The sequence below is a fragment of the Balaenoptera borealis genome, assembly GCF_965194805.1.
Source record: "Balaenoptera borealis genome assembly, chromosome: 1".
NCBI classification, from domain to species: Eukaryota; Metazoa; Chordata; class Mammalia; order Artiodactyla; family Balaenopteridae; genus Balaenoptera; species Balaenoptera borealis.
Window position 1 is genome coordinate 140,656,411 of NC_138860.1, and position 23,342 is coordinate 140,679,752.

General features: G+C 40.6%; 1 pseudogene across 1 annotated transcript; it reads right to left on the minus strand.

Annotated features, from left to right (window-relative positions):
* Nucleotides 1-6,169: 6,169 nt before the first annotated feature.
* On the minus strand, nucleotides 6,170-7,765 carry LOC309629013 (protein FAM50A pseudogene; annotated as a pseudogene). The gene has a single exon. The product of its transcript is annotated as a protein FAM50A pseudogene (transcript).
* Between the last annotated feature and the right edge of the window lie 15,577 nt (nucleotides 7,766-23,342).

The following is a 23,342-nucleotide window of genomic DNA, read 5'->3' on the forward strand; positions in this document are numbered from 1 at the left end:
TCCCCCACAGTATCTATCACATTCTAAAATCATCTTGTTTTTTATTTACTTATTTATTGTTTTTCTCTTCCTCTACACTCAAAACTAGTATGTAAGTTTCTCAAAAGTAGGAATCTTTTGTCTGTTCACATAGTAGCTGCTGAAGGGTAGCAAAATATGCCACCCCAAAATAAGCCACTTTGGCATAAGAACTATTTTGGCTGAAGGAAATTGAAAAAGAGTAGATATAAGAAAAACTCTCTGCCCTCCTCCTCTTTGCCTAAAAGCAGGTTGCAAATCTGTATAGATATTTACCCTCCCATCTCTATTGGGAAGGACAAAAGTTAATCACTGGAGACAACTCTAGATCCTTAATAGCCCAGAGATGGCACCAGAGGAATCTACATAACAAACTTTACTAATTAACCTTTATCTTGCATTAGTTCCCCCATATGTTTGCCTTCCCTAGAAATTCAAAGACCTTTTTCTATTGTCTTGTCACTTGTCTAATAATTTATTGATTTTTCTTTTCTTAGGATGATACATAAACCCAAGTTCTAGCCATTCCTTTAAGTTACCCATCTCTAAATGCTTCCATGCCATGTTAATAAACTTCTGCTTGTTCTTCTGTCTTTTGTCTTTGTTAAACTCTCTTTTGTCACCCTAATTTATAGAGCCCCAGCTAATGAACCTAAGATGGGTAGAGGGGAAAATATTTTTTTCCTCCCCTACACTGCTCAGCAAATATTTTAGAATGAATGAGGAAAATGATAACACAGAAATTAAGTAACTTACCTGCCGTGACAAAGTATGTAATAGAGCCAGGCTTTGTACCTAGAACCACCTGATCTCAAGCTTGTGCCCTTAGCTCCTATTGCCTTTTTCATTAAAAAAAATAATAGTAATCATTGTCATTTTCTTAATATATGTATAATATTGTCCCAGAGTATGAATACAGTTTTCTTCACCTGGCAAAATGATCCATCCAAAATGATTTCTTGGAAAATTCTGTGGAAGTTCATCCTTACTGTCATCTTACTCTGTTTTTGCTCTGGGGGCCTTCTCTGACACTTCTCTCTGGGGCATATGCTGGGTCAGAGAAGTCTTTCTAGTGCCCCTCAATTGCTTCTGCCTGCCCATAAGTCTGGCCTTGCGTGCAACACGTACCAACTTCTCTGCCTCCAAGAGATTAGTCTTCGCTGACCACAAAATATAATAACTATTTTCCTTTCCCTTGCTTCCCACACTAGTTTCTCTTCTGGTCTGTATAAGTGGCCCTTCCCACCTCTGAATATCCAAATTACAATGTATTTTGAGAAAACTCTCTGCCCCCGTGAAAACTTCCCTTCCCCTGGCAGACCACTGACTGCTATATTCACATTTTACTATAGATAGTTATCACTGTTTGAGGTCTCACAGCTGACTCCATTGACACAAAACAACACATTGAGGCCAAGATTCTGGCCTGTAAAATGTTTCCTCAATAGCCTGACATGAAACAAAGACAATCATACTGAGGCATTTGACCCAGGCTGCACGAGTCCATGGAAGTTAATTGTTTGGTGATTTCCTGTACTTGAGGCACAAATGCTTCCTTTTCCAACAATAGACTCACTAAAGCCTCAGTCAATGCAATGAAATTAGGGGCTTCAGGGACAGTCTGTATTCAGATAACACTGGTAATTTAGGCGATGAGGTTTGCAGGATTGAAAGGCAGTTCACAAAAGAACTACAGGTCCTCCCAGTGTGAGGGTTCTTGATTATGGTTCTGAGTATTTCTGGAAGGGTTGTGGCCTTCCTATCAATGACTCCTTGATTTTATTGCACCCTATGCAGTTCAGAGCCTCTGTCTTCCGAAGAAGGAAAAGGTGGGTGTGCATAATATACAAGCATAACCTACCAAGGAGACCAAACTCCTAAGCATAGCATAGAATTGGATTTTAACTACCCAAACAGCTTTCCTTCTGCCTCAGCCTGACAATGACTCTCTCCTTGACCAAACTTAATCAGGCTCCTGTAAGCTCTCCTCTCAACTAGGCCTTGACCTTGGGCTTCAGCATCCAATTTTGCTGGACCCACACCACCTATTTTTAGCACGAATTCTTCTACATCTGGGAATTCCCTGGCTGTCCAGTAGTTAGGACTCAGTGCTTTCACTGCGGGGGCCTGGGTTCGATACCTGGTTGGGGAACTAAGATCCTGTAAGCCACGGGGCGTGGCCCAAAAAAAAAAAAAGAATTCTGCTACATCAGTTTAGAGAGAATCCCCCACCCTTGATCACCCTCAAAATCTGGTCAAATTCGTCATCCTCCACCATCTCCCAGGTGATATCCGATCACTGTGTCCTACTTTCTGCAAGAATCCTATTAGGACAGTTCAGCAAGAATTATCCTACCCCCTTAGTAATTTTCCATCCACTGACTGACACCATCACCCTCATGCCCCCACCCCACTGCTTGGCTCTAAATCCCCATGTTCCCTTATATTCCAAATTGAGCCCAGTTCTATCCGAGGTCCCCTTTCCCCTATTGTAATAGTTCCTGAATAAAATCTGCTTTTGAAACAGAGCAGGACCCTGCGGGGCCCTCCCAGGTACAAAAGCCCCTCTGTGTTCCCTGTTTCTTATTTGTAGAAGAAAAAAAAGACCTTAGTCTCTTAGGCCTTTCCCAAGTTCCAAAATAGGACAATAGGGTCACAGGGTTCCTAGTTCCCTGAAGGGATACAGAAAACAATCTCATACATATCTTTGAGTTGTTCTACAGAAACTAACGTCTCCCCACCCACGTGGAGGATGGCGATGGCATGCTGACCACAAGCACATAGACCCCAGACTGGCTGGAACCAGAAGGTTGAGATTCCTGAAATATCAGCCTGTTACCTCACCACCAACCAATCAGAAGAAAGTCACCCACCCTATAGCCTTTACCCCAAATGTTGCCTTTAAAAACTCTTCCCCAAAAACTATTGGGGAATTCAGGTCTTTTGAGCATGAGCTGTCTGTTCTCCTTGCTTGGCGGTCTGCAATAAGCCTTTCTCTGCTCCAAACTCTGACATTTTGGTTTGTTTGGCCTCACTGTGCATCTGTCAGGCACATGAACCTGGACTCGACAACAATTTTACCACTTTAACTACCATCCAGCACTGTTTTTTCTTTGGCAATCCCCTGTAGGGATCCTGTGCTCCAGTCATACTGAATTATTTTCCACTTCTCAGAACATTTCTTGCTTTTCCACACCTCCCTGCCTCTACACCTGCTTAGGAATGTTCTTTCACTTTTCTGCCTGGTTGATACCTAGTCATTCTTCAAGACCAAGCTTACGTTATTTATTAGCCAAGTTCCCTCCTTTCCATTCCTAAAATCACTAACTCAGGCCCTCAAAATTTCTTGGCTGGATGGCTGCCAACAATCTACATTCTCCAGGTCTCCAGTGTGGAACCCTTTCAAATCTATCTTCCCCCTACCAGCCAGAGCAATTTATTTAAGACACAAATTTGATCATCTTATCTCTTACTTGAATTGTTTGTTTCATTAAAAAAAAATTATTGAGATGTAATTAACATATGACATTGTATTAATTTAAGGTGTTCAACATAATGATTTGACATATGTATATACTGCAAAATAATTACTGCAATAAGTTTAGCTAACATCCATCACCACACATAGTTATAAATTTTCTTTTCTTGTGATGAGAACCTTTAAGATCTACTCTCTTGCACTTCCCTGGTGGTCCAGTGGTTAAGACTCTGCACTTCCACTGCAGGGGGCGTGGGTTCAATCCCTGGTTGGGGAAGCTCTGCATGCCACAGGGTGCGGCAAAAAACAAACAACCCCCCCCCCAAAGATCTACTCTCTTAGCAACTTTCAAATATACAATACAATATTGTTAACTATAGTCATCATGCTGTACATTACATTCCCAGTACTTATTCATTTAATAACTAAATGTTTGTACTTTTTGACCACTTTTACCCATTTTGCACCCCCCACCTTTAACACTTAAAGTTTTCCCATCAATTACAGGGTAGAGGCTAAGCTCATTAACATAGAATATGAAGGTGATTCTTGATCTTTCTCCTGCCTATGTCTCTGCCATTTTATCTTTCACCCTTTTATTCCCTGCTAGTTTTTCCTCTAGTAAAATCAAATTGCATGAGGCTCCCTCAAATACACATCCTCTGCCCACCTTCACTACCAAATTATTTCTTTTTTATGTCTTTGCTCAAGTTGCCCTCCAAGGAACTTTCCCTAACTGCCTTAAAATATATAGGAATACTACACACTATGTGCATATATATACGCACACACACATACATATACACAATATAGGAATACTATATGTGTATATATACGCACACACGTACATATACACACACCTATAGGGAATATACATTTTAGGAATGCTTTATATATGCATATGCACATAATAAAATAGTTATATACATCACCATTTCTGCATTTACTGCATTGTTTTATATGTATTAAATTTTCTCTATTCCCAATGAGATTATCAAGTTCTATGGGCATGGACCAGGTCTCCTCAATATAGCCTACTATATGGCACACTGTAAACTCAATAAAATGTGTATTGAACGAAGAAATAAAAGGAACTCTAGAAATTCCCTTTTTTAAAAAAGTATTTTTCTCCATACAGATAACTTAGCAACTGAAGGTTCATTTGAGTTAATAAGGTACTCTTTTAAATTGCCAACTCTCAAAGATGGAAACCACAGTTCTGTGTGAATTACTTCAAGCTGCTGAATGCCTGGCTCAGATTAGTAGGACTTGAGAGATTCACTGGAGCAGAGTAGTACATTTTTATTATTCTTATTGGCTGCCCAGCACCTCTGAACACTCTTGTATTTGGTGATTTCTCTACCCAATTAAATAGAAGCCAACCCTCACTTCCTCAGCCTTTCTTGCAGTTAGGCTCCTCCAATTGGATATATTTGTGCCAGACTTTGAAAGGGAAGCTAGGGACTTCCTTGGTGGTCCAATGGTAAAGAATCTGCCTTCCCTGGTCGGGGAACTAAGATCCCACATGCCGCAGGGCAACTAAGCCAGCGTTCCACAGCTACTGAGCTCGCGCTCCTCAACTAGAGAGCCCGCGGGCCACAAACTACAGAGGCCACGCGCTCTGGAGCCCATACGCCACAACTAGAGAGAAGCCCTCATGCGGAAGCGAAAGATCCCACATACCTCAACGAAGACCCTGTGTGCCGCAACTAAGACCCGACGCAGCCAAAAAAAAGAAAGAAAGAAAGGGAAGCTAGAGAGATAAAGAAGTAGGCAGTACCCAGTCTAGCAAGAGTGAGGCAGGTGTGTTCAAATTCCCAGGGAACAGTAGCAAAAGTTCTATCGGAAGGGTCTTTGCCCTACATTAGAGTCAGTGGTAGAGGCTGTGATGTTTCTCTGGTATGTGAGTTGTGCACTGATCCTCCAGGCCTGGTTCTCCCACCTTTCAGGAAATTCTGTGAACTCCTTAATGTCCTTTAATGAGTTCCTTTTCTGCTGAAACTAGCTAGAATATATTCCTAGACTTTCTATCTTATACCATGGACTCATAGATGAAGGGAGGAAGAGGGGAGTACTTAATGTGGTGCTTTGGGGAAGACAAGGTAGAAGAAGGATGGGGGACTTTGGACAGGAGAACAGCAACATAAGGACCATCGATCCTCAGTGGAGCAGAAATAAAGAAGCAGGTATGAAGGTAAATGAGAATCAGCAAACTTTGCCTACTTTGTTAATTTTGCTTGTGGTCCTGGTCAGAGCCATTACAGACCTAAAAGTGATTCCTTAGCTATAGTGAGCAAGGTGTGTGCTGAGAAATACTGATATCATGATTGGTTTAGAAAGCTGCAGACTTTAGTCTTCTCCAATTTGCTCAAGCTCCCCAGTCCCGAGAACCCCCTGACTCCCCTAATGCAGATCAGGCTCTCTAAATTGATATAGGTCTTTCCTGCATAAAACCTCTCCCTCTTTCTGTGAAGTAGAAGAGGGAGAGAAGGACAGGAGGGAGGAGAAGCAGCAGTAGAAGAAGAGTACAAAGAAACGAAAGAAGGAGGTAGTGGGGAAACAGTGTGTGGAGAGGAGAAAATGCTGGGGAGAGAAGAATACTGTATGTGCAAATATCCATTTGAAAAAGGAGCAGCATATTTTTTCTTTTCTTTTTTTTTTTTTTGCAAGACACAGAGAGCAGAGATATTGTATAGTTCCACTTATGTGAAACTTCCAGAATAGGCAAATCCATACAGACAGAAGGTAAACTAGGGGGTGCGAGGGGCTGGGGGGCGGCTGCTAATGGACGTGGGGTCTCCTTTCGGGGTGATTCACATTATGAACGTACTAAGTACCCCTGGATGGTATGCTTTCAAATGGTCACAACGGTGAATTTTATGTTATGTGAATTTTACCTCAACAACAAAAAAATCTTTAAAATAAAACGCACAACAGGTGCTCCAGCTCTGACGCGTGTATCTCTTTGTCGTAAAAGAAAAAGGCGGTAAACAACAGCGCCAGGGGCAGGGGCTGAGCAGGCCCCGTCACGTCTAGGGAGCGGGGAGCCGGGCGCCCGGAATCCTGGGGACGTAGGGAGGGGGCCGCAGGGAGCCGGAGGAGCTGGGGCCGCGCTGCTGCCACATCACCGGATCGTGTACTTGTTCCACTTCTTCTCAGGGTCATAGGGCTCCCAGCGGCTGGCGGGAAAGATGTGCTTGTTCTTCTCGTACCAGCTCCGCAGCACCACCTTGCCCGCGTGCGACTCATCCTTCTCCACGGTGGCGTCGCTGAGCAGCCGCACGTCATCGTGAACGTCGAAATTGAAGAGGGGCCCGCTCTTCCCTCGCGCCTTGGTGACGACGAAGTCATAGAAGCTGTGGTGGTGGGGTATGATTAGGTCCTCCTTGATGTACATGAGCTGCTCCACCCCTGCCGACCTGAGCTCGCTGAAGTCTTTGCGCAGGATCTCGAGGGCCTTCTGCAGGAACTGCTGCATCGTGTTGCCCTTTTTCATCTCGACTGTGCGCCGGTGCCCAGAGCCATCCCAGTAACTGAAGGTGATCTCGATCTCCTCGCTCTTGATCTTCTCCTGCTTGGCTTCCCACTCCTGCCGTAGCTCCTCCCGGAGCCGATTCTCCTCCTCCTCCCGGTCTCGGTCAGGCAAGAAGCTCGTGTCCACATCTGGGTTTTTCCCCAGTTTCCTCTTCTTTGCGGTGATCTCTTCTCTCTCCAGCTCCTCCTCGTCTATGGTCGCCTCCTCCTCCTCCTGGCCTGCCTCGTCTTCTTCCTCCAGGGTGAAGGACAGGCTGGAGATCTTCCGCTTGGCCTCCTTCTTGCGCTCCTTCTCGCGCAGCTTCTCCAGCTTCAGCTGCAGCTCCTTCGACTGCTCCTTCTTCGCCAGCTGCTTCTCCCGCTCCTTCACCAGGGCCTCCTGCTTCGCCTTCATGTCGTTCAGCGTCACAAGACCCACGGTGCTGGACTTGAGTTCCGCCTCCACGGCATCGTAGTGCGCAGAGAACTTCTTGTCAATGTTGGATTTCATTATGTTCTCCTCCGCGATCCTCTGCTTCATCTGCTCCATCTGCTCGCGCTGCTTCTCCCGCTTCTTCATCAGGTGCATGGCGCGGCCCGCCTCGCTCGCGGCACCCTTGTACTGAGCCATGGCGGCGGCGACAGCAGTCCGGCCGAGTCTCAGGGGCTGCGCCGGCTGTAGAGGCGGCCGTTTAGTCAGCTGACCTCAGCGCCCTGACGTTCACCTCCGGGGCATCTTTTTTTTTTTTTTTTTTTTAAAGAATTGTGTTGCATTCTTTTTTTTTTTTTTTTTTTTTTATTTATGGCTGTGTTGGGTCTTCGTTTCTGTGCGAGGGCTTTCTCTAGTTGGGACAAGCGGGGGCCACTCTTCATCACGGTGCGCGGGCCTCTCACTATCGCGGCCTCTCTTGTTGCGGAGCACAGGCTCCAGACGCGCAGGCTCAGCAACTGTGGCTCACGGGCCTAGTCGCTCCGCGGCATGGGGGACCTTCCCAGACCAGGGCTCGAACCCGCGTCCCCTGCATTGGCAGGCAGATTCTCAACCACAGCGCCACCAGGGAAGCCCCATATTTTTTATTTTAACTGCCTCTTCTTGGCTTTCCTCTCTCTCTAAGACATTCATACAGTACTGAGAATTTTCCTATTTGAAAAGTCTTCCAGAACATATTTCTTTGCCAATATTAAGGCTCTCCTATAAATGCTAACTTATATACGGACCATCTAAATAAACGTGGGATTTTTGGAAAATATGTTCATATATATCCAACGAATATTTATTGAGACCCCTTATGTGCCAGGCACTAAACTTGGGAGCAGTGCTGAATAAGATAGATAAAGGCCTTTGGGAGCTTTTATTAGCATTGAGCTCATCTATACTCTCATGTTTCATAATCTATTAAAATAAATGTCCTCTGTTGAAATCATAGCAGTGGTAAAATGGCAGATTAAAGTATCTATCCCAAGGTTACACGCAGGTAGGTGCTTAGGATAATCGCTTTGTAATGATAAAGTGATGATACTATTAAAGCTCTGAGTATAGGCAGGGCAATGGAAAAAATAAATTTTTATCAAGAATGTTAGAAAGAGCTATAAATCAATCAATTGGGCTCTTCTAGATAGACAAATAGATGTGTTTAACCTGTGAGTATGCTATTAGTGTTACTGAAGATACATTTCCCTGCTTCTGATGTTTTTCCATTTGACAGGAGCCCATTAGTGTGTAAATTAGTAGAGTTTGTGATCTTCTGCCAGTCCAGCACTCACTCCACCCTGGGGGGTGATATTTGAAAAGAGAAGTTGGGCATGAACAGCTTAGCTTCTTCCTCTTGGGATACAGTTAAAGAGAGAGAGCATGTGTTTATCTTTCTGCCCCTCTGCGTACAGGTGCCGCCCATGCTGGGGGTAGCTGAGGGGTCTGCCCAGCTCCAGCACTGCCTGCAACTGGGGACGTATGTCTGAATAATTCTGGACTCAGTATTAGGAAGCCCACTTGCTCAGACATCAGCCCTCTAACCTAACCTTTATCTGTACAACGGTGATTTCTTTTGGCTCCCACTTGAAGTACTCATGACTTGCTTTCCCATTGATTCAGAAATCAGGTGAGGAAAAAGGGCTAGTTACTGGCCCTTTAAATTAAGTAAAGATTGTCCCAACAACTAAGTAAAGAAAAACTTAAAACTTAGTGGAATGAGCCCAAGGTCTGACATCAGACCTGGGTTTTGAGTCCTGGCTGTGGGGTCTTGGTTAATCCACCTAGCCTCAGAGAATCTCATTTCTTCTTTGGTGCCCTGGGGATAATATGTCTAGTATTGTTGCAAAGATGAAAGTTAACTTATGAAGGGAATTCCCTGGTAGCCTAGTGGTTAGGATTCCGGGCTTTCACTGCCTTGGCCTGGGTTCAATCTCTGGTTGGGAAACTGAGATCCTGCAAGCCTCGTGGCACGGCCAAAACAGGAAAAAAAGATAGCTTATGTAAAGTACCAAGCACAATGCCTGGCATTTAATAAATGGTAACTGGTAACAGCAGCAGCAGCAACAGTGGTAGTGATTCGGGGTACCCAGCACTGGGAGAGTTAAAAAAAACATTTCTGCTTTCATGAAAACAAGTCTCTTTAAAGAGATAATACTAAACTTAATTTTTTAAAATTTTAACTTTTAATTGAAATTTTTTTATCACTTAGCTAAAATACTTTTGAATACATTAATATGCATTTGAATACATAATTAAAATACATTTCTCATGTAAAACACTGCATGTTTTAAAATGATTTGGTCACTCAATAAATTCCTTAGAATTCAGGGGCGAGCATAGCACAGGGAGATCAGCTCGGAGCTTTGTGACCACCTAGAGGGGTGGGATAGGGAGGGTGGGAGGGAAGGAGACGCAAGAGGTAAGAGATATGGGGATATATGTATATATATAAGTGATTCACTTTGTTATAAAGCAGAAACTAACACACCATTGTAAAGCAATTATACTCCAATAAAGATAAAAAAAAATTAGTATAAGCTTAAAAAAAAAAAAAGAATTCAGGGCGATAATGAGCACAATTGGAGTGAAAGTGTTTATTTTCAGTTTGTTAATTTCCTTTGATTATCATAGAGAAAACTTTGCTAGTCCTAAGGTCTTCTTTGAAGTCAGGCATGATGGGAAGTGTGTTGGGAAAGAACAAATCAGGCATCTTACTTTTGTAGACTCTTTGTGTCCCCTCATTCTTTTTTTTATTTTAATTTCTTTTATTTTTTATTTATTTTTTGGCTGTGTTGGGTCTTCATTGCTGCACGTGGGCTTTCTCTAGTTGTGCTGTGCAGGCTTCTCATTGCAGTGGCTTCTCTTGTTGTGGATCATGGGCTCTAGGCACACGAGCTTCAGTAGTTGTGGCTCTCAGGCTCAGTAGTTGTGGCTCACAGGCTCTAGAGCACAGGCTCAGTAGTTGTGGTGCACGGGCTTAGTTGCTCCATGGCATGTGGGATCTTCCCGGACCAGGGATCAAACCCGTGTCCCCTGCATTGGCAGGTGGATTCTTAATCACTGCGCCACCAGTGAAGCCCCTTCCCTCATTCTTTTTTCTTTTTATTTATTTATTTATTTTTAATTTTTGGCTGTGTTGGGTCTTCGTTTCTGTGCGAGGGCTTTCTCTAGTTGCAGCAAGCCGGGGCCACTCTTCTTCGCGGTGCACGGGCCTCTCACTGTTGTGGCCTCTCTTGTTGTGGAGCACAGGCTCCAGATGCGCAGGCTCAGTAGTTGTGGCTCACGGGCCTAGCTGCTCCGCGGCATGTGGGATCTTCCCAGACCAGGGCTTGAACCCGTGTCCCCTGCATTGGCAGGCAGATTCTCAACCACTGCGCCACCAGGGAAGCCCCCCTTCCCTCATTCTTAAAGTTAATGTTCCATATATGGAATTGTCTGTGAGTCAACATAACATATCTAGTTTTTTTCCCCTCATAGGCATCTTCCTGAACACAGTTTTTCCATCCTAACCCATCTCTGCTGATTTCAATTCATCGTTGACAAAGGTGTGGAGTGTTTTGTGGCTGGATGACAGATTTATGAAAAGAACCCAGGTATGTTTCTATTATATTTCTGATGCATGCTTTGCAAGGTTCATTGGGTTTAGAGATTTTCATGTTTAGCTCAAATAAATGAAAAACTTCTATATGAATTAGTGACCTAAAACTCTACTGGAAAATAATGTAAATTGATTTAATTTAGATTATGCTGTTTCTTAAGAGGATACTCTTTTTACATTTTCTTTGCTGTCCTAGAAGTTTTTTTTAAAGTACATTCTCAGAGATTACTTCTTTTTTACTACTTTTTTTTTTTTTAATAAATTTATTTATTTATTTAATTTTGGCTGCATTGGGTCTTCATTGCTGTGTGCAGGCTTCCTCTAGTTGCGGCTACTGGGGGTTACTCTTCGTTGTGGTGTGCGGGCTTCTCATTGCGGTGGCTTCTCTTGTTGTGGAGCATGGGCTCTAGGCGCACAGTCTTAGTTGCTCTGCAGCATGTGGGATCTTCCCGGACCAGGGTTTGATCTCGTGTCCGCTGCATTGGCAGGCGGGTTTTTAACCACTGTCAGAGATAGAGTTCTTTGGACTGGAGTGCTCACCCACAGGGGAAGCCATAAGAATACATCAAATGCATCAAATAAATGACTAAAAACCTGTATCTGGTCAACCCAGACAACCAGTGATACTTTAATAACTAGATTGATTTCTGACACTGGCATAATAAAATTAAGGGATTTTTTTTCCCTACTCTTAAGCAATATTGCCTGAACAAAACGCTCTATTATTGGTTCCCAGGGAATCAAGTTTTTAGACTGCTATGTCTCTAGCATCTTCTCCAGTTTCCTAGTATGGGAAACAACGTATTTGCTGAACTAATTCTTTTTAGCTAATATACTAATTAGAAATATTTTAGTGGCAAGGGTCAGAAACTCAACTCAAAATGGCTTAAGCAAAAATATGAATTTACTGGCTTATGTTAATCCAGAGTTAATGTAATTTTAGGCATGGCTGGACCCAAGTGCTCAAACCAGTGCTGTTCAGTATAAATACAGTGAAAACCACAAATGTGAACCACATATGCAATTTTAAATATTCTACTAACTACATAAACAAGGAAAAAGAAACAGCTGAAATTAATTTTCCTAATATATTTTATTTAGTCCAAAATATCCAACATATCATTCTAAAAAGTAATCAATATAAAAAATTATTAACGAGAAATTTTAAATTCTTTTATTCATACTAAATCTTTGAAATGCAGTGTGATTTTTACATTTAAAGCACATCTCAATTTAGACTAGCTGTATTTCACATGCTCAATAGCCATAGGGGCTGGCGGCTACAAAGCTGGACAGTGCAGGTTAAAACAATGCATCAGGAAGATATCTCTAGCTCCTGCTCACTCTGCTTTCCTCTCTGTTGGCCGCAGCATCCTGCCTCATCTGGCTAACTCCTATTTATTTTCAGTTTTCAGTTTTACCCATCCCTACCTATGGTGACCTTCTCTCTTACTCAGCCTATTTACTAGAGAGACATACTGGCATGTAGTGGGCATTTGAATGTCTGTTCTTTATCATAAAAGTTCTAAGGGAGAGATTGTACCAGTACAAATTCATTATTTTTAATAAGGGAAAAACTCAGGTACTGATCCCTTCGAAGGTAAGATTTCACAAACCCCCCCACCCTGACTCCTATCCATCCTCTTCCAGATATAGGAAAAACACAGAAGGTTAGTTGCATCATCTGCACAATAAAAGATAATATTATTTATGGAATACTAGAGCTATGTCTACATTTGGGGAGGGGAAATTTTTTTTAAATATTTATTTATTTATGTATTTGGCTGTGTCGGGTCTTAGTTGTGGCATGCGGGATCTTCATTGCGGCATGAGGGATCTTCAGTTGCGGTGCGCGGACTCTTTGTCGTGGCGCGCAGGCTTCTCTCTAGTTGTGGCACGAGGGCTCCAGAGTGCGCGGGCTCAGTAGTTGCAGCACGCGGGCTTAGTTGCCCCGCGGCATGTGGGATCTTGTTCCCCAACTAGGGATCGAACCCACCTCCCCTGCACTAGAAGGCGGATTCTTAACAACTGGACCACCAGGGAAGTCCCAAGAATTGTTATTCTTTATATTTGTTCTACCTCAAGAGAATTTGGGATTTTTTTTTCTTCAGAGGTTTGTATCATCTCAAATGGAACAATGAATTCCAAAATGGAAAAGCACAGGAATGCACTCATAAAACGCTATGATGTTACTACCTCTTGTGTTATTATAATTCCAATTTTACAAATAAAGAAACTGAACTTTAGTGAATTTTTTTAAAAAAATCCAAGATGATAACATAAGAATGTCTCAGTGATTACCCATGTTCTTAACTACTGCGCTATAAAGTCCTCTAGTAAATGTGATGTCTTTTAAAATATGTAAGGAGACACACCATAAGGCTATGTCTAACTGCAGAAAGAACCAGGGTACAGCAAAGAAAAGCTTTTAAAATGGCTGGAATCTGTTCAGTCAATCTTTATATGTAGTAGTTGATTTTATTATGTGTGAATTTGTTTGATAGCCAGATCCACTGACTTGACATACCAAAAGGGTTGGGAGTAGAGTTTAGGATTTCCACAGTGCTCTTAACACACTAGGCATTATTCCTTGTGGTAAGGACAGGTGAGAAATGAAGAGGGGGTAGGAGGATGAAGGGATAGGGAATAGGAGGTAGAGAACTGATAGCTATTAAATGGATTTCAAAATAATACTCCTAATAATTATAAAAACAACAGCAAAGATAGCTAATACTTATTGAGCACTTACTATGTGCCAAGTCCCTGAATTATTTAATTTTATCCTCCCCAAAATCTATAAAATTGGTGCCATTATTGCTTTCATTTAGGTTCCCTGACTCAAGTAAGTAATGGCTCAACCATCTTATTGGAAATCTCCAATCTTCTTATTGGAAAGCTGGAGATTTGCTCATCATTTTCCTTGGGAATTCTCCCATAATGCTCCTGAATAACTTTTATTTTTTAATTTTATTACTTTTTTATTGAAGTATAGTTGACTTACAATATTATATTAATTGTACATTACATCCATGTAGCTATTTACTTTATACATAGTAGTTTGTACCTGTTAATCTCCTACCCCTATCTTGTCCCTCCCCGCTTCCCTCTCCCCACTGATAACCACTAGTTTGTTCTTTATATCTGTGAGTCTTTTTCTGTTTTGCTATATTTATCCATTTGTCTTATTTTTAGATTTCACATGTAAGTGAAAAATACAGTCCTTGTCTTTGACTTATTTCACCAAGCATAATACCCTCTTGGTTGGTCCATCCATGTTGTTGCAAATGGCAAATTTTCATCCTTTTTTATGGTTGAGTATGAATAATTTTTATTGTTCCTTCTCGAAAAGCTCTCCTTCTTTGGCTTTTAAGACACCACATCTCTTCATTCTCCTCTTATTTCCATTGTCCTTTCTTCCTATCTGCTCTCTAGTATCCCTTCTTTACTTTTCTCTTTAAAAATTTGGTTCCTGCCCTCAGTCTTTTCTTCTTTCCCTTGGTTGAAATATTTTCCCTGCTCTCATATCTCAAATAACATCTGCTTTCATACACCAAATTTCCACATAGATGCTTTGGGTTCCAAAACTGGCCACTGGATATTTTTGCCTAAATGTCCTGTAAACACTTCAAACTCCATTTGTGCAAAACTGAATTCTTTACTTCCTCCCTAAATTTCTTTTTCTTATATGCTGTTACTCAGTAACTGCTATTCACCATCATCCACCCAGGTTTGCAAGTCAGGTTCACAAGTCATCTCTGGCACCATCCTGTCCCTCACCTTCCATAGTCAATCTACAGCTGAGTCAACTCTTCTCCTAATTACCTCTCAAACTGGTCCACTTCCCTTCATTTTCACTGCCACTACCTTAGGTTCAGGTTCTTTTTTATTTTTTTTCTTTTTTAACTGAAATATATTCAACATATCACATTGTGTGAATTTAAGGTGTACAACAAGTTAATTTGATACACTTACATATTGTAATATGATTGCTATTGTAGTGATAATTAGCACCTCTATCACATTACATAATTATCCTTTCTTTTCAGTAGTTGGAAAAATTAAGTTCTAGTATCTGAGCAAGTTTGATGATTATAATATTGCTGTCTATATTCACTGCACTGGCGTTATAACTCTAGGACTTATGTACTACTCATTGTAAGTAGGTACCCTTAAACAACATCTGTCCTGTCTCCCTACTCTCTAACCCCTGGTAGCCATCATTTTCTACAAGTTTGGCTTTTTATAATTCCACATATAAGTGATATCATAGAGTACTTGTCTTCCTCTGATTTATCTCACTTAGCAGAATGTGCTCAAGTTTCATTCATGTTGTTGGAAATCGCAGGATGTTCTCCTTTCTCATGGTTGAATAATATGCCATTGTAAGTATGTATGGCATTTTATTTATCCATTCATCTACCAATGGACATTTAGGTTGTTTCAGTATCTTGACTATGGTAAATATTGCTGCAATGAACATGAGAGTATGTATATCTTTTCGAGTTGGTGTTTTGGTTTTCTTCAGATAAATACCCAGAAGTGGAATTGCTGAATCATATGGTAGCTCTATTTTTAATTTTTTGAGGAATCTCCACAATTTTCCCCACAGTGGCTGCACCACTTTACATTCCCACCAACCATGCACAAAATTTCCCTTTTTTCCACATCCTCTCCAGCACTTGTTATCTCTTGCCTTTTTGATAACCATTCAAATTGGTGTGAGGTAATATCTAACTGTGGTTTTAATTTGCACCTCCCTGATGGTTAGTGATGTTGAGCAGATTTTCATGTATCTGTTGGCCATTGGATGACTTCTTTGGAAAAAATATCTAGTTAGTTTTTCCGCACATTTTTAAATCAGATTGTCTTTTTGTTATTGAGTTGTATTAGTTCTTTATATATTTTGGACATTAACTTCCTATCTGATATATGGTTTGTAAAATTTTTCTCCCATTCTGTAGATTGCCTTTTTTTTTCCAGTTTTTTTTTTTTTTTTAATATCTTTATTGGAGTATAATTGCTTTACAATGGTGCGTTAGTTTCTGCTTTACAACAAAGTGAATCAGTTACACATATACATATGTTCCCATATCTCTTCCCTCTTGCATCTCCCTCCCTCCCACCCTCCCTATCCCACCCCTCTAGGTGGTCACAAAGCACCGAGCTGATCTCCCTGTGTTATGCGGCTGCTTCCCACTAGCTATCTATTTTACATTTGGTAGTGTATATATGTCCATGACACTCTCTCATCCTGTCACATCTCACCCCTCCCCCTCCCCATATCCTCAAGTCCATTCTCTAGTAGGTCTGTGTCTTTATTCCCGTCTTGCCACTAGGTTCTTCATGAACTTTTTTTTTTTCCCCTTAGATTCCATATATATGTGTTAGCATACTGTATTTGTTTTTTTCTTTCTTACTTACTTCACTCTGTATGACAGACTCTAACTCCATCCACCTCACTACAAATAACTCAATTTCGTTTCTTTTTAAGGCTGAGTAATATTCCATTGTATATATGTGCCACATCTTCTTTATCCATTCATCTGATGATGGACACTTAGGTTGCTTCCATGTCCTGGCTATTGTAAATAGAGCTGCTATGAAAATTTTGGTACATGACTCTTTTTGAATTATGGTTTTCTCAGGGTATATACCCAGTAGTGGGATTGCTGGGTCGTATGGTAGTTCTATTTTTAGTTTTTTAGGGAACCTCCATACTGTTCTCCATAGTGGCTGTATCAATTTACAGTCCCACCAACAGTGCAGGAGTGTTCCCTTTTCTCCACACCCTCTCCAGCATTTATTGTTTGTAGATTTTTTGATGATGGCCATTCTGACCGGTGTGAGATGATATCTCATTGTAGTTTTGATTTGCATTTCTCTAATGATTAATGATGTTGAGCATCCTTTCATGTGTCTGTTGGCAATCTGCATATCTTCTTTGGAGAAATGTCTATTTAAGTCTTCTGCCCATTTTTGGATTGGGTTGTTTGTTTTTTTGTTATTGAGCTGCATAAGCTGCTTGTAAATCTTGGAGATTAATCCTTTGTCAGTTGTTTCATTTGCAAATATTTTCTCCCATTCTGAGGGTTGTCTTTTGGTCTTGTTTATGGTTTCCTTTGCTGTGCAAAAGCTTTTAAGTTTCATTAGGTCCCATTTGTTTATTTGTGTTTTTATTTCCATTTCTCTAGGAGTTGGGTCAAAAAGGATCTTGCTGTGATTTATGTCATAGAGTTCTGCCTATGTTTTCCTCTAAGAGTTTGATAGTATCTGGCCTTACATTTAGGTCTTTAATCCATTTTGAGTTTATTTTTGTGTATGGTGTTAGGGAGTGTTCTAATTTCATACTTTTACATGTACCTGTCCAGTTTTCCCAGCACCACTTATTGAAGAGGCTGTCTTTTCTCCACTGTATGTGCTTGCCTCCTTTATCAAAGAGAAGGTGACCATATGTGCGTGGGTTTATCTCTGGGCTTTCTATCCTGTTCCATTGATCTATGTTTCTGTTTTTGTGCCAGTACCAAACTGTCTTGATTACTGTAGCTTTGTAATATAGTCTGAAGTCAGAGAGCCTGATGCCTCCAGCTCCATTTTTCATTCTCAAGATTGCTTTGGCTATTCAGGGTCTTTTGTGTTTCCATATAAATTGTGAAAATTTTTGTTCTAGTTCTGTGAAAAATGCCAGTGGTAGTTTGATAGGGATTGCATTGAATCTGTAGATTGCTTTGGGTAGTAGAGTCATTTTCACAATGTTGATTCTTCCAATCCAAGAACATGGTATATCTCTCCATCTATTTGTATCATCTTTAATTTCTTTCATCAGTGTCTTATAATTTTCTGCATACAGGTCTTTTGTCTCCTTAGGTAGGTTTATTCCTAGATATTTTATTCTTTTTGTTGCAATGGTAAACGGGAGTGTTTTCTTAATTTCACTTTCAGATTTTTCATCATTAGTGTATAGGAATGCAAGAGATTTCTGTGCATTAATTTTGTATCCTGCTACTTTACCAAATTCATTGATTAGCTCTAGTAGTTTTCTGGCAGCATCTTTAGGATTCTCTATGTATAGTATCATGTCATCTGCAAACAGTGACAGCTTTACTTCTTCTTTTCGGATTTGGATTCCTTTTATTTCTTTTTTTTTCTCTGATTGCTGTGGCTAACACTTCCAAAACTATGTTGAATAATAGTGGTGAGAGTGGGCAACCTTGTCTTGTTCCTGATCTTAGTGGAAATGGTTTCAGTTTTTCACCATTGAGGACAATGTTGGCTGTGGGTTTGTCATATATGGCCTTTATTATGTTGAGGAAAGTTCCCTCTATGCCTACTTTCTGCAGGGCTTTTATCATAAATGGGTGCTGAATTTGGTCGAAAGCTTTCTCTGAATCTATTGAGATGATCATATGGCTTTTCTCCTTCAATTTGTTAATATGATGTATCACGTTGATTGATTTGCATATATTGAAGACTCTTTGCATTCCTGGGATAAACCCCACTTGATCATGGTGTATGATCCTTTTAATGTGCTGTTGGATTCTGTTTGCTAGTATTTTGTTGAGGATTTTTGCATCTATGTTCATCAGTGATATTGGTCTGTAGTTTTCTTTCTTTGTGACATCTTTATCTGGTTTTGGTATCAGGGTGATGGTGGCCTCGTAGAATGAGTTGGGGAGTGTTCCTCCCTCTGCAATATTTTGGAAGAGTTTGAGAAGGATAGGTGTTAGCTCTTCTCTAAATGTTTGATAGAATTTGCCTGTGAAGCCATCTGGTCCTGGGCTTTTGTTTCTTGGAAGATTTTTAATCACAGTTTCAATTTCAGTGCTTGTGATTGGTCTGTTCATATTTTCTATTTCTTCCTGGTTCAATCTCGGCAGGTTGTGCATTTCTAAGAATGTGTCCATTTCTTCCAGGTTGTCCATTTTATTGGCATAGAGTTGCTTGTAGTAATCTCTCATGATCGTTTGTATTTCTGCAGTGTCAGTGGTTACTTCTCCTTTTTCATTTCTAATTCTATTGATTTGAGTCTTCTCCCTTTTTCTCTTGATGAGTCTGGCTAATGGTTTATCAATTTTGTTTATCTCCTCAAAGAACCGGCTTTTAGTTTTATTCATCTTTGCTATTGTCTCCTTCATTTCTTTTTCATTTATTTCTGATCTGATCTTTATGATTTCTTTCCTTCTGCTAGCTTTGGGATTTTTTTGTTCTTCTTTCTCTAATTGCTTTAGGTGCAAGGTTAGGTTGTTTATTTGAGATGTTTCCTGTTTCTTGATGTAGGCTTGTATTGCTATAAACTTCCCTCTTAGAACTGCTTTTGCTGCGTCCCATAGGTTTTGGGTCGTCGTGTCTCCATTGTCATTTGTTTCTAGGTATTTTTTGATTTCCCCTTTGATTTCTTCAGTGATCACTTCGTTATTAAATAGTGTATTGTGTAGCCTCCATGTGTTTGTAATTTTAAAGATCTTTTCCTGTAATTGATATCTAGTTTCATAGCCTTGTGGTTGGAAAAGATACTTGATATGATTTCAATTTTCTTAAATTTACCAAGGCTTGATTTGTGACCCAAGATATGATCTATCCTGGAGAAGGTTCCATGCGCACTTGAGAAAAATGTGTAATCTGTTGTTTTTGGGTGGAATGTCCTATAAATATCAATTAAGTCCATCTTGTTTAATGTATCATTTAAAGCTTGTGTTTCCTTATTTATTTTCATTTTGGATGATCTGTCCATTGGTGAAAGTGGGATGTTAAATTCCCCTACTATGATTGTGTTACTGTCGATTTCCCCTTTTATGGCTGTTAGTATTTGCCTTATGTATTGAGGTGTTCCTATGTTGGGTGCATAAATATTTACAATTGTTATACCTTCTTCTTGGATCGATCCCTTGATCCGTTATATAGTGTCCTTCTTTGTCTCTTGTAACAGTCTTTATTTTAAAGTCTATTTCGTCTGATATGAGAATTGCTACTCCAGCTTTCTTTTGATTTCCATTTGCATGGAATATCTTTTTCCATCCCCTCACTTTCAGTCTGTATGTGTCCCTAGGTCTGAAGTGGGTCTCTTGTAGACAACATATATACGGGTCTTGTTTTTGTATCCATTCAGCCAGTCTGTGTCTTTTGGTGGGAGCATTTAATCCATTTACATTTAAGGTAATTATCGATATGTATGTTCCTATTCCCATTTTCTTAAATGTTTTGGGTTTGTTATTGTAGGTGTTTTCCTTCTCTTGTGTTTCTTGCCTAGAGAAGTTCCTTTAGCATTTGTTGTAAAGCTGGTTTGGTGGTGCTGAACTCTCTCAGCTTTTGCTTGTCTGTAAAAGTTTTAATTTCTCCATCAAATCTGAATGAGATCCTTGCTGCGTGGAGTAACCTTGGTTGTAGGTTTTTCTCCTTCATCACTTTAAGTATATCCTGCCACTCCCTTGCGGCTTGCAGAGTTTCTGCTGAAAGATCAGCTGTTAACCTTATGGGGATTCCCTTGTGTGTTATTTGTTGTTTTTCCCTTGCTGCTTTTAATATGTTTTCTTTATATTTAATTTTTGATAGTTTGATTAATATGTGTCTTGGCGTGTTTCTCCTTGGATTTATCCTGTATGGGACTCTCTGTGCTTCCAGGACTTGATTAACTATTTCCTTTCCCATATTAGGGAAGTTTTCAACTATAATCTGTTCAAATATTTTCTCAGTCCCTTTCTTTTTCTCTTCTTCTTCTGGGACCCCTATAATTCGAATGTTGGTGCGTTTAATGTTGTCCCAGAGGTCTCTGAGACTGTCCTCAGTTCTTTTCATTCTTTTTTCTTTATTCTGCTCTGCAGTAGTTATTTCCACTATTTTATCTTCCAGGTCACTTACCCGTTCTTCTGCCTCAGTTATTCTGCTATTGATCCCTTCTAGAGTATTTTTAATTTCATTTATTGTGTTTTTCATTGTTGCTTGGTTCCTCTTTAGTTTTTCTACATCCTTGTTAAATGTTTCTTGTATTTTGTCTATTGTATTTCCAAGATTTTGGATCATCTTTACTATCAGTATTCTGAATTCTTTTTCAGGTAGACTACCTATTTCCTCTTCATTTGTTAGGTCTGGTGTGTTTTGACCCTGCTCCTTCATCTGCTGTGTGTTTTTCTGTCTTCTCATTTTGCTTAACTTACTGTCTTTGGGGTCTCCTTTTCACAGGCTGCAGGTTCGTAGTTCCTGTTGTTTTTGGTATCTGTCCCCAGTGGCTAAGGTTGGTTCAGTGGGTTGTGTAGGCTTCCTGGTGGAGGGGACTAGTGCCTGTGTTCTGGTGGATGAGGCTGGATCTTGTCTTTCTGGTGGGCACGTCCACGTCTGGTGGTGTGTTTTGAGGTGTCTGTGGCCTTATTATGATTTTAGGCAGACTCTCTGCTAATGGATGGGGCTGTGTTCCTGTCTTGCCAGTTGTTTGGCTTAGGGTGTCCAGCCCTGTAGCTTGCTGGTCGTTGAGTGAATCTGGGTCTTGATGCTGAGATGGAGATCTCTGAGAGATTTTCGCAGTCTGGTATTACATGGAGCTGGGAGGTCTCTTGTGGACCAGTGTCCTGAAGTTGGCTCTCCCAACTCAGAGGCACAGCCCTGATGCCTGGCTGGAGCACCAAGAGTCTTTCACCCACACGGCAGAGTTTGATTTGTGAAAAAGGCTGATGCATGTTCCCCCAGTTCAAGAGCTGTCCTGGGACCCACTCCTGAGATGCAGACAGCCTGTAGCTTGCTGGAAAAAGGCTGTAGATTGCCTTTTAATCTTGTGAATTGTTTCTTTTGCTATGCAAAAGCTTTTATGTTTTTATTTATTTATTTATTTATTTATGGCTGCGTTGGGTCTTCGTTGCTGTGCGTGGGCTTTCTCTAGTTGTGGTGAGTGGGGGCTACTCTTCCGTTGCAGTGCACAGGCTTCTCGTTGCAATGCTTTCTCTTGTTGTGGAGTACGTTCTCTAGGCACACAGGCTCAGTAGTTGTGGCGCACGGGCTTAGTTGCTCCACGGCATGTGGGATCTTCCCAGACCAGGGCTCGAACCTGTGTCCCTTGCCTTGGCAGGCAGATTCTTAACCACTGTGCCACCAGGGAAGCCCAAAAGCTTTTACATTTGATGTACTCCCAATTTGTTGATTTTTGCTTTTGTTGTTTGTGCTTTTGGTATCATATGCAAAAGAATCATTTCCAAGATCTATATCAAGGAACTTCTCTATGTTTTCTTCTAGGATCTTTACAGTATCAGGTCTTATGTTTAAGACTTTGATCCATTTCAAGTTAATTTTTGTGAATGGTGTAGGATAGGGGTCCAATTTCATTGCTTTGCATGTGTTTGTCTAGTTTTCCCAAAACAGTTTATTGAAGAGACTATTCTTTTCTCATTGGGTGTTCTTAGATCTTTGTAGAGTATTAGTTGACCACATAAACAAAGGTTGAATTCTGGGGTCTCGATTCTTTTCCATTGGTCTAGATGTCTATTTTTGTATCAGTGCCATACAGTTTTATTACTGTAGCTTTGTAGTACAGTTTGAATCAGGAAGTGTGATAGTTCTGGGTTTGTTTGTTTGTTTGTTTTTCTTCTAATGATTGCTTTGGTTATTTGGGGTCTTTTATGGTTCCATACAAATTTTAGGATTGTTTTTTCTATTTCTGTGAAGAATGCCATTGATATTTTGATGGGGATTGAACTGAATCTATAGAGGGCTTTGGGGATCAGGTCCTTTTTTTTCTTACATTGTATGATAGAAAGCTGCTAATTGTTCCCCAGGAAATTCATTCTCCCCTTTGTTTATGATAATAAACCCTTGTTTTTTAACTGCACACATGGCCTCACAGAATAAAAACTATATTTCCTAGCTATCCTTGCAGATAGGCAATGGTCATGTGTTTAAATTCTGGCTAATGGGATATGAGCTGAAGTGATGTGGAACTTCCAGGTCATAAACTTAAAGGAAAACATATCCTCTTCTCCATTTTACTATATCTCAGGCTGTAACGTGTTATGTGGTAGTGGTAACATCTTGGAACATGCAAATGAGGACAACACCTGACAGTCCATGTCCTGGAACTGTTCTACCAGCCCTGGGTTGCTTATCCCATGACTAAGTGAGGAAAAAACTTTTATCTTGTGCAAACCCCTGTAATTTGGGTTTCTGTTACAGTTACCAGATCTATAGAGTGATACACTTGGATTAGTACAACAACGTTTTGATTTGTCTACCTGTCCCCACTTTCAACTTCTCTTTAATCTGTTTTCTTCACTAAAGTTGGAGTAATC